This window comes from Cebus imitator, unplaced genomic scaffold, assembly GCF_001604975.1.
Source record: "Cebus imitator isolate Cc_AM_T3 unplaced genomic scaffold, Cebus_imitator-1.0 Scaffold700, whole genome shotgun sequence".
NCBI lineage: Eukaryota > Metazoa > Chordata > Mammalia > Primates > Cebidae > Cebus > Cebus imitator.
In genome coordinates this window covers 346,471-358,256 of record NW_016108015.1, presented here as the reverse complement: position 1 = coordinate 358,256, position 11,786 = coordinate 346,471, and the positions used below count along the sequence as shown (strand labels likewise).

At 36.5% G+C, this 11,786-nt stretch overlaps 1 pseudogene; it reads left to right on the top strand.

Moving 5' to 3' along the window:
- The first annotated feature begins 4,977 nt into the window (after window positions 1-4,977).
- LOC108296283 lies at window positions 4,978-7,046 on the top strand (annotated as a pseudogene).
- The last annotated feature ends 4,740 nt before the right edge of the window (window positions 7,047-11,786 follow it).

Below are 11,786 nucleotides of genomic sequence, written 5' to 3'. Positions count from 1 at the left end.
TCAGTTTTTCCTGTTCTAGGGAAATGAGAAATTGAATGTGCTTGAAATGAGTGAGTGATGTGAAGCATAAAGCAAGATAAGACAGGCAGAATTAAATCATTTTACTTTATAAGCAAGGGTAATAATTCATATCTTAAGTGTAATAGAAAAGTGCTAGAGTTTTAAAAAATGTCTTTTATGTGAATAGTGAATTGTTCATGGTAAAAGTTAGGGCTGAGAGTTCAGCTAGGGTGTCCTTGTAGCAATACTGGTGAGAGATAATATTAGCTAAACATAGAAAGTAATGCAGATGGAGAGAAGCAGATAGTTTGGGATTCTGTTTTAGAGGCAGAGTTGAAAAGACTTTCAGATTGATTAGATGTGGGTAAGAGAGAAAAATATGAATCAATGAGAATTTGTCTGCTTAAACAACTTGTTGAATGATAGCACCATGTATTAAGATGCAGATCATAGGAAAAGTTAATTTTGGGGGTGTTATGACCACTTCCTATTCATCCCATTGGTGAAGGAAGAATCTTGTGCCCGAAATTGTAGGAGATGTTTAAGCACACAACACCTGACACAGGACAGATGAGATCATCCAGCCACAACACACTGCCTGTTGTAAAGGGCCACACAAGTGTTGCACTCAGGAGCTGAGTGAACCAGAATGGGCTGTGGGAGGCAGGCTTTGTTAGTAATGGGAAGGTGAGGTGTCCCCTGGTTCCTGCAGAAGTACTGGATTGCCTTGCTTGAATAATTGTGTGTATTTGCAGGGAGGTGAAATCTGTTAGCTTGAGGATAGGGTAGACAGAGTGCAACAGCTAACAAAAGAATTAGCTGGGCAGAGAACTTTTCCTACTGATTAGGGGCATATCTGATATCAGCAAGAGGACTCACAGATAGGCCTTTCAGGCCCTGTGAGGTTCAAAAATGTCAAGGTAGCCCTTGAAATTTTAGGTCTTACCCTACATCAGGGAAATTAAGGTCCCTTTAGCCATGTTACATTTGAGATGACTGTGTAAAGATTGCATCCACGTGGAGACTTCATGTTGTATACATAAGTCTGAAACTATGAGAGGTCAGAAGTGGAGGTAAAGATTTAGGAGACAAGGACATTTAACATCATGGGACTGAGTGAAAGAGTTTGTAGATAGGAAGAGAAAAAGGGTTGAGCTTTAGATGCATTTCAACATTGAGAGTTGGAACAGAGGAGAGGGAGCATCAAGCAGACTTGGAATAGTAGCTATTGACATAGGAAGAAAACCAGGAAGGCCAAGTATTATGAGCCGAGAGAAGCATTTCAAGAAGGAAGTGATTATCTCTGACAAATGCTGCTGAGTTTTCATAGAACATAAGTAATCATCAGACTCACAACATGTTAATCTTGACAAGGGAGTCTCTGTAGAGTTGTGGGATATTGGATGTTCTTGGTAGGTACTTACTTATTGTTAGTTGAAACTAGTGGTGTCTGCTGGTCTGTATCCACTAATTACTGTTTCATGTTAATCACACTATGTAAAAAATAATCCCGTATGGAATCAAAGGCAAATCGATAAGCATGGAATTCCATAGAAAATTGGTCTCGTCTCCCTTTCACAGGCCAATGTAAGAATTTGTGAACTGTTTTCTATCCAATAGCGCAATTGCTTATGGACATAGGCAGAAGTATAACAAGCACCCCATGGCCCTGCCTTTTCTTCATGGCACACTTCATGATTGATTATGCTGGGGCCTTGCTAACCTTCTTTTAGTTTCACAAACAAGACAAGCTCCTACCTCAGAGCACTGGCACATGCTTTTCTCTCTAAAAATATAATCTCTTTTCTTCTGGATAATCTCAACCTTAGGATCACCTTAGGTTTCTTCTTAAATGTCCCTTTCTCAGGGAAGTCTCCCTGATCTCATAAGTTGGCTTACGTTTTCCTGCAATGCAATCTCATTCAGATTTTTCCCTTTACAACTCTTCCAGGCATTTTCATTTCATGTTCATGTAATTATCTGAGTACTATCTCCTTTATCTGACTATAAATTATATGAAGTCGTCCTCTCAGTAATTTTATTCTTCATTGTATTTCTGGTGCTTGGCACAAGCACTGGTGTAAAGGGAATGAACAATAAATTGAAAAAATAAAATAATAATAAATACTAGAGGGTTTTATTGAGGGAGGTGGCAGATAATTTATTAATTCTTCTTTTTTGTTTTATTTTTGTTGTAGATGAAAAAATTTACTTTGGAAAGTTTACTACTGTTCGCTTCCATTTTTCCTTTGATTTTCTCTTCTCATTCATAAGTGTAAGTGGAAGGGATTAATTCAAAGGTAGGGATGAGGATGAAATCCATTTCAATTTAAAAAATTACCTTATGTAGGCTGGACATGCTGGCTCACGCTTGTAATCTCAGCACTTTGGGAGGCCAAGGTGGGAGGATAATGAGGTCAGGAGTTTGAGACCAGCCTGGCCAACATAGTGAATCCTGTCTCTACTAAAAATACAAAAATTAGCTAGGCATGGTGGCAGGTGCCTGTAATCCTAGCTACTAGGGAGCCTGAGGCAGGAGAATTGCTTGAACCCAGGAGGCAAAGGTTGTAGCGAACCTGGATTGCATCACTGCACTCCAGCCTGGGTGACAGTGCAAGACTCCACCTCAAAAAAAAAAAAATTACCTTATGCATAGGATAAGCTTATTAAAATGGAAATTATTCTGTTTAAATATTAGTATTGCTTAACTTATTTGCTTCTGCACTCAACTTCACTGTTTAAAAATGTGATTAAGCATCAAACTGTAATAACTACATAAAAATAATTTTATTTCAGATGCTACACTAGTTTATATACAGTTTCATAGCAAAATTTTATCTATTTTAGTTGTTATTTTTGCTCTGCATTATACTTTAAACATGTTAATGACTAACAAACATGGGAACATTTTTTGTTAATGGAATAATGCTTCAGAGTTCTTTTTGCTGTTCCATGGTCTTGAGTATCAGTAACTCCTCACCAGCTGTAGACCATGTTCTGAGACAGGGCATTATCTACACTCCATACATAATCTTCATTTCAAGTGTGCCACTCATTCTGAACTTGGTGTCACTCAGCTCTTGATGTTAATATCTTTCTTCCTTGTACCTCAAGTCCTTTATCTCACCACTCATACTTGACCCTTGTTGTTTCCCACATTTCCCTCTCTGATCTGAAGTGGTAAGTCTCAGACATGAAGTGAGCACTTCTGCTTTAAAAATTGTGGTGATAAAACAAAACTGAATATTTCTTCGAAAGTCTTCCTGAAATAAAAATGACTGCATTAGTACTGCTGGGTCAAAATGTTATGTACTCAATAACTCCAATAGCTGTGATAATTTTTTTTTCATTGCTAATAATGATTCAGGAAACACTGCACACCAAGTCTGATCTGAAGCGTTGCAGTTAGGAAAGGCTTTGATTATTTGTAATCAGATTAGTGTCCAGTCACATGACTTTAATGGCTGGCTGGGAGAACCTGAGAAGAATGTGAGGAAGACATGAAAATTTCTTTATTTGTGTGAATCTACATTGATATTATAAATGTAACTAGTCCTGCCTTGCAGAAGAAATTTATCAGTTGTCATCGTCAAATCTCAAGATCATTGTATTGGTGCCTAATGATATATCATTTGCTTTCTTAACTTCAAAAGTAATTTAGTGGTTAGTGGGAAAAAACTTTTGTATTACTTAGGCTTCCTTGCCCCTGCATACTCTATTCTCTGTGCTTGCCTTTTTTCTTCTCTTCAGAGAATTTGTATTTATTCTTCAGGATTCAGCTCAAGCATCTCTTTGTGAAAACGATTCCTTGTTCATCTTTTCTTTTCTCCCAATTCTTTGAGATAGTCAGAGGTCCTCTCCCCAACCTGCTCCCATGGCACCTTATATATGTATATTCTTAGATAATTTATTGCATTGTAGTGAAATTATTTGTTCACAAATGTAATTAGGAGCTAATTTGCATTTTGATGGTTCAGCAAGATAGATTCATCAAGGACAGATGTAATATCAATCAACAGTCTTGCAGGCATAGATTAGAATTTTCATCCAAAGAAAAATATATAAAAAAAAATCAATAAAAGAAAATGACTATATAATAACCTTGTTCTTTTATATGTTCATCAAATTTGTCTTTCCGTATAGAAAGACAATATACTAGTTAGTCAGTAATCTGACATTTTCTCCAGTTTCTTGAGTACTTTGTTAATATTTCTTAACTATCTTAATTTGGAATCAATACTGGAACACCCTAAGGCTTAGAATAAGAACCAGAACTGGGGTTAATTCATCATGGTAACCAGGCTTCATACCATGTCTAAGCATTCATCTGATCAGCCTCTTCTCTGAAAACAATTTGTGCTTTAAAACACTTAGAGGTAGTAGTTCATCTACTTTAAAACTACTAGATGAAATGCATAATATCTACGCTTTGAAGATTAAAACATCAGAACATGAAACAATTGTTTGTTTCCTAGTATTATTATGACAGTCGGAGATGGATAAAGCATTTGCTTCAAGTTCATGTGGCTGGATCTCATAAACTACTAGATAAAGCCATAGGTAGGATCTAGAGTCAAACTACCTGGATTCAAAGCTTAGTTTCATGAGTAGCAAATTGTAATTAGGGCAAGATGCTTAAAATTTCTGTTCTAGTTTCGTTGTTTATAAGATTGGGAAAATACCCTAATTAATTAAACTGTGTTTAATAAGCCATTTATGACTTTCAAAATATTGACTAAATACTTCAGTTGGTAATATGAGGTATGAGGCTGATTAAAGATAATAAATTATGTTTGACAAAATAAATGTTAACTTTTAACACCTGTTATTAAATTGAACATAGTTTTTTTTGCCTTCTTACCCATATTTTCTTTTAAAGATAGATAAAATAGAGCCACTATTCTCCTGTGAGAGGGCCTTCACAGTTAAACAAACATATTTGCTCGGTAGGGGAAGACTCCTAGGTACTCTTCAGGGATGAGTCATGTAGCAATGGAAAATTCGCTTGGGCTGGACCAGCAGTTTGCTGGGCTAGACCTGACCTTTCAGATAATCAGAGTGGGAGAAGTCCAGCCAGCAAAGGGCACTATATCCCTCTTCATTTAAGGAACAGAGCAGCTACTAAAGACAGTTTAGGGTGGAGTCCCAGTAAAGATAAGGAGGCATACAGTAGTTTTGGATCTCCTGGTGATTTAAGAGTGAAGTCTAGCTTCTTCAGTGGAAGTGGATCAAGGGGAAGATTTGATAATCATGGATGGAGTGATTATGATGGCATTGGCAGCCATGGTGACCGAGCGGCTTTGGCAAATTTGAACGTGGTGGAAACAGTTCCTGGTGTGACAAGATGAAGATGATTGGTCGGAACCACTCCCACCAAGTGAACGCTTGGAACAGGAACTCTTTTCTGAATGCAACACTGGGATTAATTTTGAGAAATACAATGACATTCTAGTTGAGGCAATAGGCAGCAACTGTCCTCTATATATTGAAAGTTTCAGTGATGTTGAGATGGGAGAAATTATCATGGGAAACAGAAGTTATTCATTATACTCACCCAACTGCAGTGCAAAAGCATGCTCTTCCTACTATAAAAGAGAAAAGAGACTTGATGGCTTGTGCAAAAACAGGACCTGGAAAATTGTATCATTTCTCTCACCCATCTTGAGTCAGATTTATTCAAATGGTCCAAAGGAGGCTTTGAGGGCCATGAAGGAAAATCGAAGGTATGGGTGGAGCAAACAATACCCGATCTTCTTGGGATTAGCACCAAGAAGAGAATTGGCAGTACAGATTAATGAGGAAGCAAGAAAATTTTCATACTGATCTGGAAGTCCTCCTTGCCTGATTTATGGTGGTGCTGATATTGGTTAGCAGATTTGAGACTTAGAACGTGGATGCCACTCGTTAGTAGCCACTCCAGGATATCTAGTGGATATGATGGAAAGAGGAAAGATTGGATTAAACTTTTGTGAATACTTGGTGTTAGAAGAAGCTGATAAGATGTTGGAATGGGACTTGAGCCTCAGATACACAGAATAGTTGAACAAGATACTATGCCTCCAAAGGGTGTCCACCCCGCTATGATGTTTAGTGCTACTTTTCCTAAGGAACTACAGATGCTTGCTTGTGATTTCTTGAATGAATATATTGATATCTTCTTGGCTCTAAGGAAGAGTTGGCTCTACCTCTGAGAATAGCACAAACTAAGTAGTTTGGGTAGAAGAATCAGACAAACTATCATTTATGCTTGACCTCCTTAGACATCCCCTAGATCCTAGGCAAGGATGTACTAACCTTAGTGTTTATGGAGACCAAAAAGGGTTCTTATTCTCCGGAGGATTTCTTATACCATGAAGGATGCCATGTACCAGTATCTGTGGAGACCATTAGAGGGATAGGGAAGAGGCCCTTCATCAGTTACCCTCAGGAAAAAGCCCAATTCTCGTGGCTACAGCAGTAGCAGCAAGAGGACTGGACATTTCAAAGGTGAAACATGTTATCAATTTTGACTTTCCAGGTGATATTGAAGAATATGTATATGGCATTGGCCATACAGGAAGTGTAGGAAACCTTGGTCTGCCCATCTCATTTTTAAATGAAAGGAACATAAATATCACTAAGGATTTGTTGGATCTTCTCATTGAAGCTAAACAAGAAGTGCCATCTTGAGAAAACATGGCTTATGAACACACCTACAAAAGTAGCAATGGTGGACGTTCTATGAGTAGCATATTTAGTGGAAGATTTGTTGCCAGAGACTGCTGACAGAGAGCAGTGCAAGCAGTGCTAGCAGTTCCAGCCTCAGCAGCAGCCACACAAGCAGCAGACGCAGAGGTGGAGGTGGTCATGGCAGCAGGAGAGGATTTGGTGTAGGTGGCTATTACCTACACTGATGGTATGGAGGCTTTTACAACACTGATGGGTATGGAGGAAATTGTAACTCCCAAGGGTTTGACTGGTGTGGTAACTGAGCCTGCTTTGCAGTAGGTCACCCTGCCAAACAAGCTAATATGGAAACCACATGTAACTTAGCCAGACAATACATTCTGTAGCTTCAAGACCTTGCAGGACATTACCAGCTGTGATTCTTCACTAATTTTTTTTTTCCTAAGGGAGCTCAAGGTTCTGCAAGAAGAAATGAAAAGAAAAATGAAGATCCCTGTTCAGAAAATGAAGACTTCATTGCTGTTGTTTGAATTAACTCCCCTCCCTTCTATCACCCTCTCAAACTGAATTGATAATTCTGTGACTGAGGATCATTCGTTTGTTACTGTTAACTTTAGACAACATTTTATTTTGATGTCCTATTGGCTCAATAATGCTCAATATATCAATTGTATTGACAAAATTACTGAACTTGGGCTAAAATCAAACCTTGTCACGTAGGTGTAATACAACTTAACAGGAACCATCGATTCATCCGTAAATATTTTAAGCATAAACTTATGTGGTTGCCTGCATTAGGGTTTTTTGATACTTGAAAACTGGGGAAAAACAACAAATGTTGCAAAGCATATTAATGGAATTAGTTTACAATGTGGCAAACTGTATTAAGTTAAGGTTCTGATTTGTTCACTCTATCCTGGATAGGGTTTTATAACCTCACAGTCTTTAAACAAGCCATTCCAGTCATAAGGTGATGTATGAATACATGCATACATTCAAAGCACTGTTTTCAAAGTTAATGCAAGTAAATATAGAATTCCCCTTTCAGTGTTTAGGCAGATTATTAATTAGGAGCTAGCCAAATGTGGGCATACTGTTACAGGGAACACTTAAATGTCTGGGAACTTGAAATAGGTTTTTAGAAGAATTGGTCTACTTAGACTTTTTAAATGCCTGCCATAAATGAAATTGAAATGGTAGAATGACTGATCACAGCAATGACCAGCTCTCGTTAGGGCCCTGGATGATACTTGGTCTAATAACACATGCTAGTGTTGATGATTTTTGGTCAAGAGAGTATGAATAGGAAAAATTATGCAGCAGGCTTTATTTATTTATTTACTTATTTATTTATTTTTATTGCATTTTAGGTTTTGGGGTACATGTGAAGAACATGCAAGATAGTTGCATAGGTACACTCATGGCAGTGTGATTTGCTGGCAGGCTTTATTTTAAATGCTGATCCACATGACTCTATTCAAGCTGTGTTGAGATGCTAAACTGGCTTACTATATACTTTGTAAAAATGGCTGCAGAAGAGTAACACACTGAAATATTTCAGATAACACAGGTTGGAAATGTGTACATAACTACACAAGGTGTCAATTCTTCTCTACAGCACAGTTTTAGTTACATAGTTTTCCATTATATTTACAGTCTTGTTTATGTTAAATCTGGCCAAAGATGAGCAATGAATACCACTGAAATGCCTCTGCCACTTTGAATGTTCTGCTAATTTTGTGGCCAAAATATGGTGATTAAAGTGCTCAATCTTTTTATGGTGAGATAGGAAGATGGCAAAAATTTCCTAAAGTTCAATAGATTTTCAAGTGTATTGTCTCTTGTTCTAAAACTTTTATTAAGTAGGCACACTTGACAGTATTGAAGGACATTTATTATGGTGCTATTTCAGTTAGTCCAGATTTTGGCTTTTGTACATTTTGCCCATAATTTGTAGAAAGTAATTCTTTTATACACACAGACATGCCCCTCCATACACACACACACACACACACACACACACACACACACACACATATACACACACTTCTTGTGTGTATGTCTTTAAACTTCCAATCTTATTTTGTCTCTTGAAGATTGTTGAATGCAGCTTGTCTAGGAAGGGGATGGGACTAGATTTCTAAAATTTATTTGGGATCATTGGGAAGAAAACTATTTGCACACAACAGATTTCTAGATACTTTTTGCTGCTAGTTTTATGTAATATTTACTGTACCTTTTGACAAATATTTATTTTTGTAAGCCTAAAATGATTCTTTGAAAGTTTAAAGAAACTTGACTAAAAGATGGTACCAGCACACTGGTACTTGAATGTTGAATGTCACCATGGGTGTATGAGCAGTCTGTAAAATAATTAGAAAATTCGTGAAATTATATATTCCATGGTAGTCTGAGCTTTCAATGTTAAGTCATATTAAACTCTTAAGTCAAATTAAGCAGACCTAGCATTGGCAGAATAGCTATAACTTTCTGATGTTAGTTCAAACAAAATTGGCGACTTGAAATTAAATCATGCCAAGGTTTCGATACACTTGTCTTAAGATATTAATGAGACACTTCGAAACACTGATACAAAGTGTCCAGATTCTCAGATGTTTGTTGTGTGAGTTTTTATTTAATTTTGTGTATTTTTGTTCAGTGAGTGTCTGGCACATTGCAAAATCCTCAAATGTGGTTATCTTTGTGGCACTGGCATAATCAGTGACTTGTACATTCAGTGACAGCATTTGAGCAAGTTTTATCAGTAAGTAATATTTTCAGTTAATAAATAAGGTTTCAAAAATCATGTAAGGTTTTAAACTTGCTCATTGTAAAGATTGCACCTCAAGTCACTGTAGCTTTAGTAACTACTTATTGTATTAGTTCAGATGCTAGCAATGCATGTGTTATACATATTCTAATTTTATTAAAATAAAGTTGAACAAAAAATAGGTAAAATATGCATAAATTGAACAACCTCTAAGACTACCTGGAAACTCTTTTATTCTTGGTATAATATTATGGGCCATTGTGAATGTTCTACGGACTTTGTATTCTGTAGCACTTACATTCTCTGAGGATGATCATAATGGTAGATTGAAATATCACAATGATCTCAACCCCACTCTTAGCAATGCAATTTCATGTAATCATTTAAGAGTATGAACAATGCAATTAAATAGTGTTTAGATATTTTTAGTTGCTTTCACTCTTATCTATGAGGGGCTTTCCTTAATAACCATAGTTTACAAGATTGTCATGTGAGGTACGTTGCTATAATACAAGGTAGATGAACTACATTGTGTACTGAACGATGATTTCCATGTATTTTGACAGGCATAGAAGAGAAATGGCTGATTTGTGTTTGTGGAAGTTTGTTCAATTCCTGAGAGAAATCAGGAGGTTAAATCTAAGAAATGTTAAGCCATCGAGAGGAAGCAGCTATCTTTTTGAACTTGAGACGGGATGACAGGTCTTCAGCCTGAAAACAGCTAGCATGTATGCTTTAGTTGTCATACTCAGGGTCAAAATAACTTTCAAAGTAGTTGCTTGATTATATTTCACTATGAATTTGGAGCTTTAAGCCTAAAAGAAGGTTTCTGTAATTCATGGAAAAAGAAGGAAACTTTCTCTAAATTATTTCTTGTGTGCATATTTACAAAACCTGAGCACAGATTTTTCTAAAATATTTAAATATTCTACTTTAAAAAGTTTCATTTTTCCATGTTTATATAAGGAATGTTAAAATATTTGTACACCTAAGGTAATAGAGAGGCTTTCCACATTTAAGTATAAGTGATTGAATGGTGGATTATCAACATTACAGACCAGAAAATAAAGAAAAATTTTGCATAGTCAGTGAAAAAAATTATGGTCCGACATCATTTTTGTGCTTATATCCATGTAAGGAACATTTTCACTTATTTTATGTTTAAATATCCATTATCAGTAAGGAAGGCTAATGATAAACATTTTCTCACCTACATATATCTTTGCAATGCATGTGTTTACAGCCATTTAAAATCAGATATTGAAATACACACTTCCAGGAGAGGAAGTGCACACAATACTTATCCTCTAGAATTTTGTCATTGCTGTCAACCACTGTCGGCTGTGTGCTTTCCATTGTTCTCTTTTCTGAATTTGAGTTTGTAATTATGTTTATATTATCCTTTCTCCACCTTTGTATATTAGATGTAGGGCAGGAGAGATGCCTTGGCATTTTAGATCATGGATTACAGAACTATGAGTAGCCCCATTAAGGTCAGATGAAGAAGACCACATACCAGCTGGATATCTGAACTTTGAATAGGATGAAGTAACTGGAAGCTATTTGGGAATGTCAAAAATTGGATGTGTCAGGGCATGTTCTGTGTGGGGCATTAATGGTGCTCATAGATATCTGGTAGCCAGTAGGTAATCTGCAGAAGAAGGCTAGATTTTTACCAGTTATGCTGCCCTCCTCCCACCACACACACACACAGTGCTAAGTTGTTCCCGGGAAGTAGCTGCCTACTCAGGGTCTATATTTCTCTGAATCCCTTGCAATTAGGTGGTATCATATGTCCAGTTATTGTCAGTGCAATGCACTTAGGAATTAGGTATACCTTTTCTAAGCCTTTTTTTGTTTGTTTGTTTCATGCCTTAATGCAAGAAAACACATTGAGTGTTGGATTTTGGCAGTACCAAAACCACAAGGGAGAAAGAGTTCAGTTCATTGACTCAGAGCTTGGAGGGGAGCCACATCCTTATAAGCAAAAATCTTATTTTGGAGCTTAGTGTAAAAAATAAACCATTTAAGGTATTAAATTTTTAGCATCATACATTTAATTGATTATTACCGTAACTATTAAAAATATGGGTTTGCATTTAAAAGTCAATTTCTTAAAATTAACTTTCATTTTTTGGTGATTTTGAATTGCCACTGTAGTTTTTGTCTTTAGATAGATGGCACAATTAATTTTTCAAATTATTTTTTATTGAGGTACTTAAGTTGTCAACTTCAGTATTTTCCTCACAGACTTGTGTTTTCTCTTCTATCACCTTGATCTTTAAATTGCAGAGGACTGAGAAATTATTTGTCCCTCATGTTCTTCTTAAAGGTTTGAATGAGCTTGCAG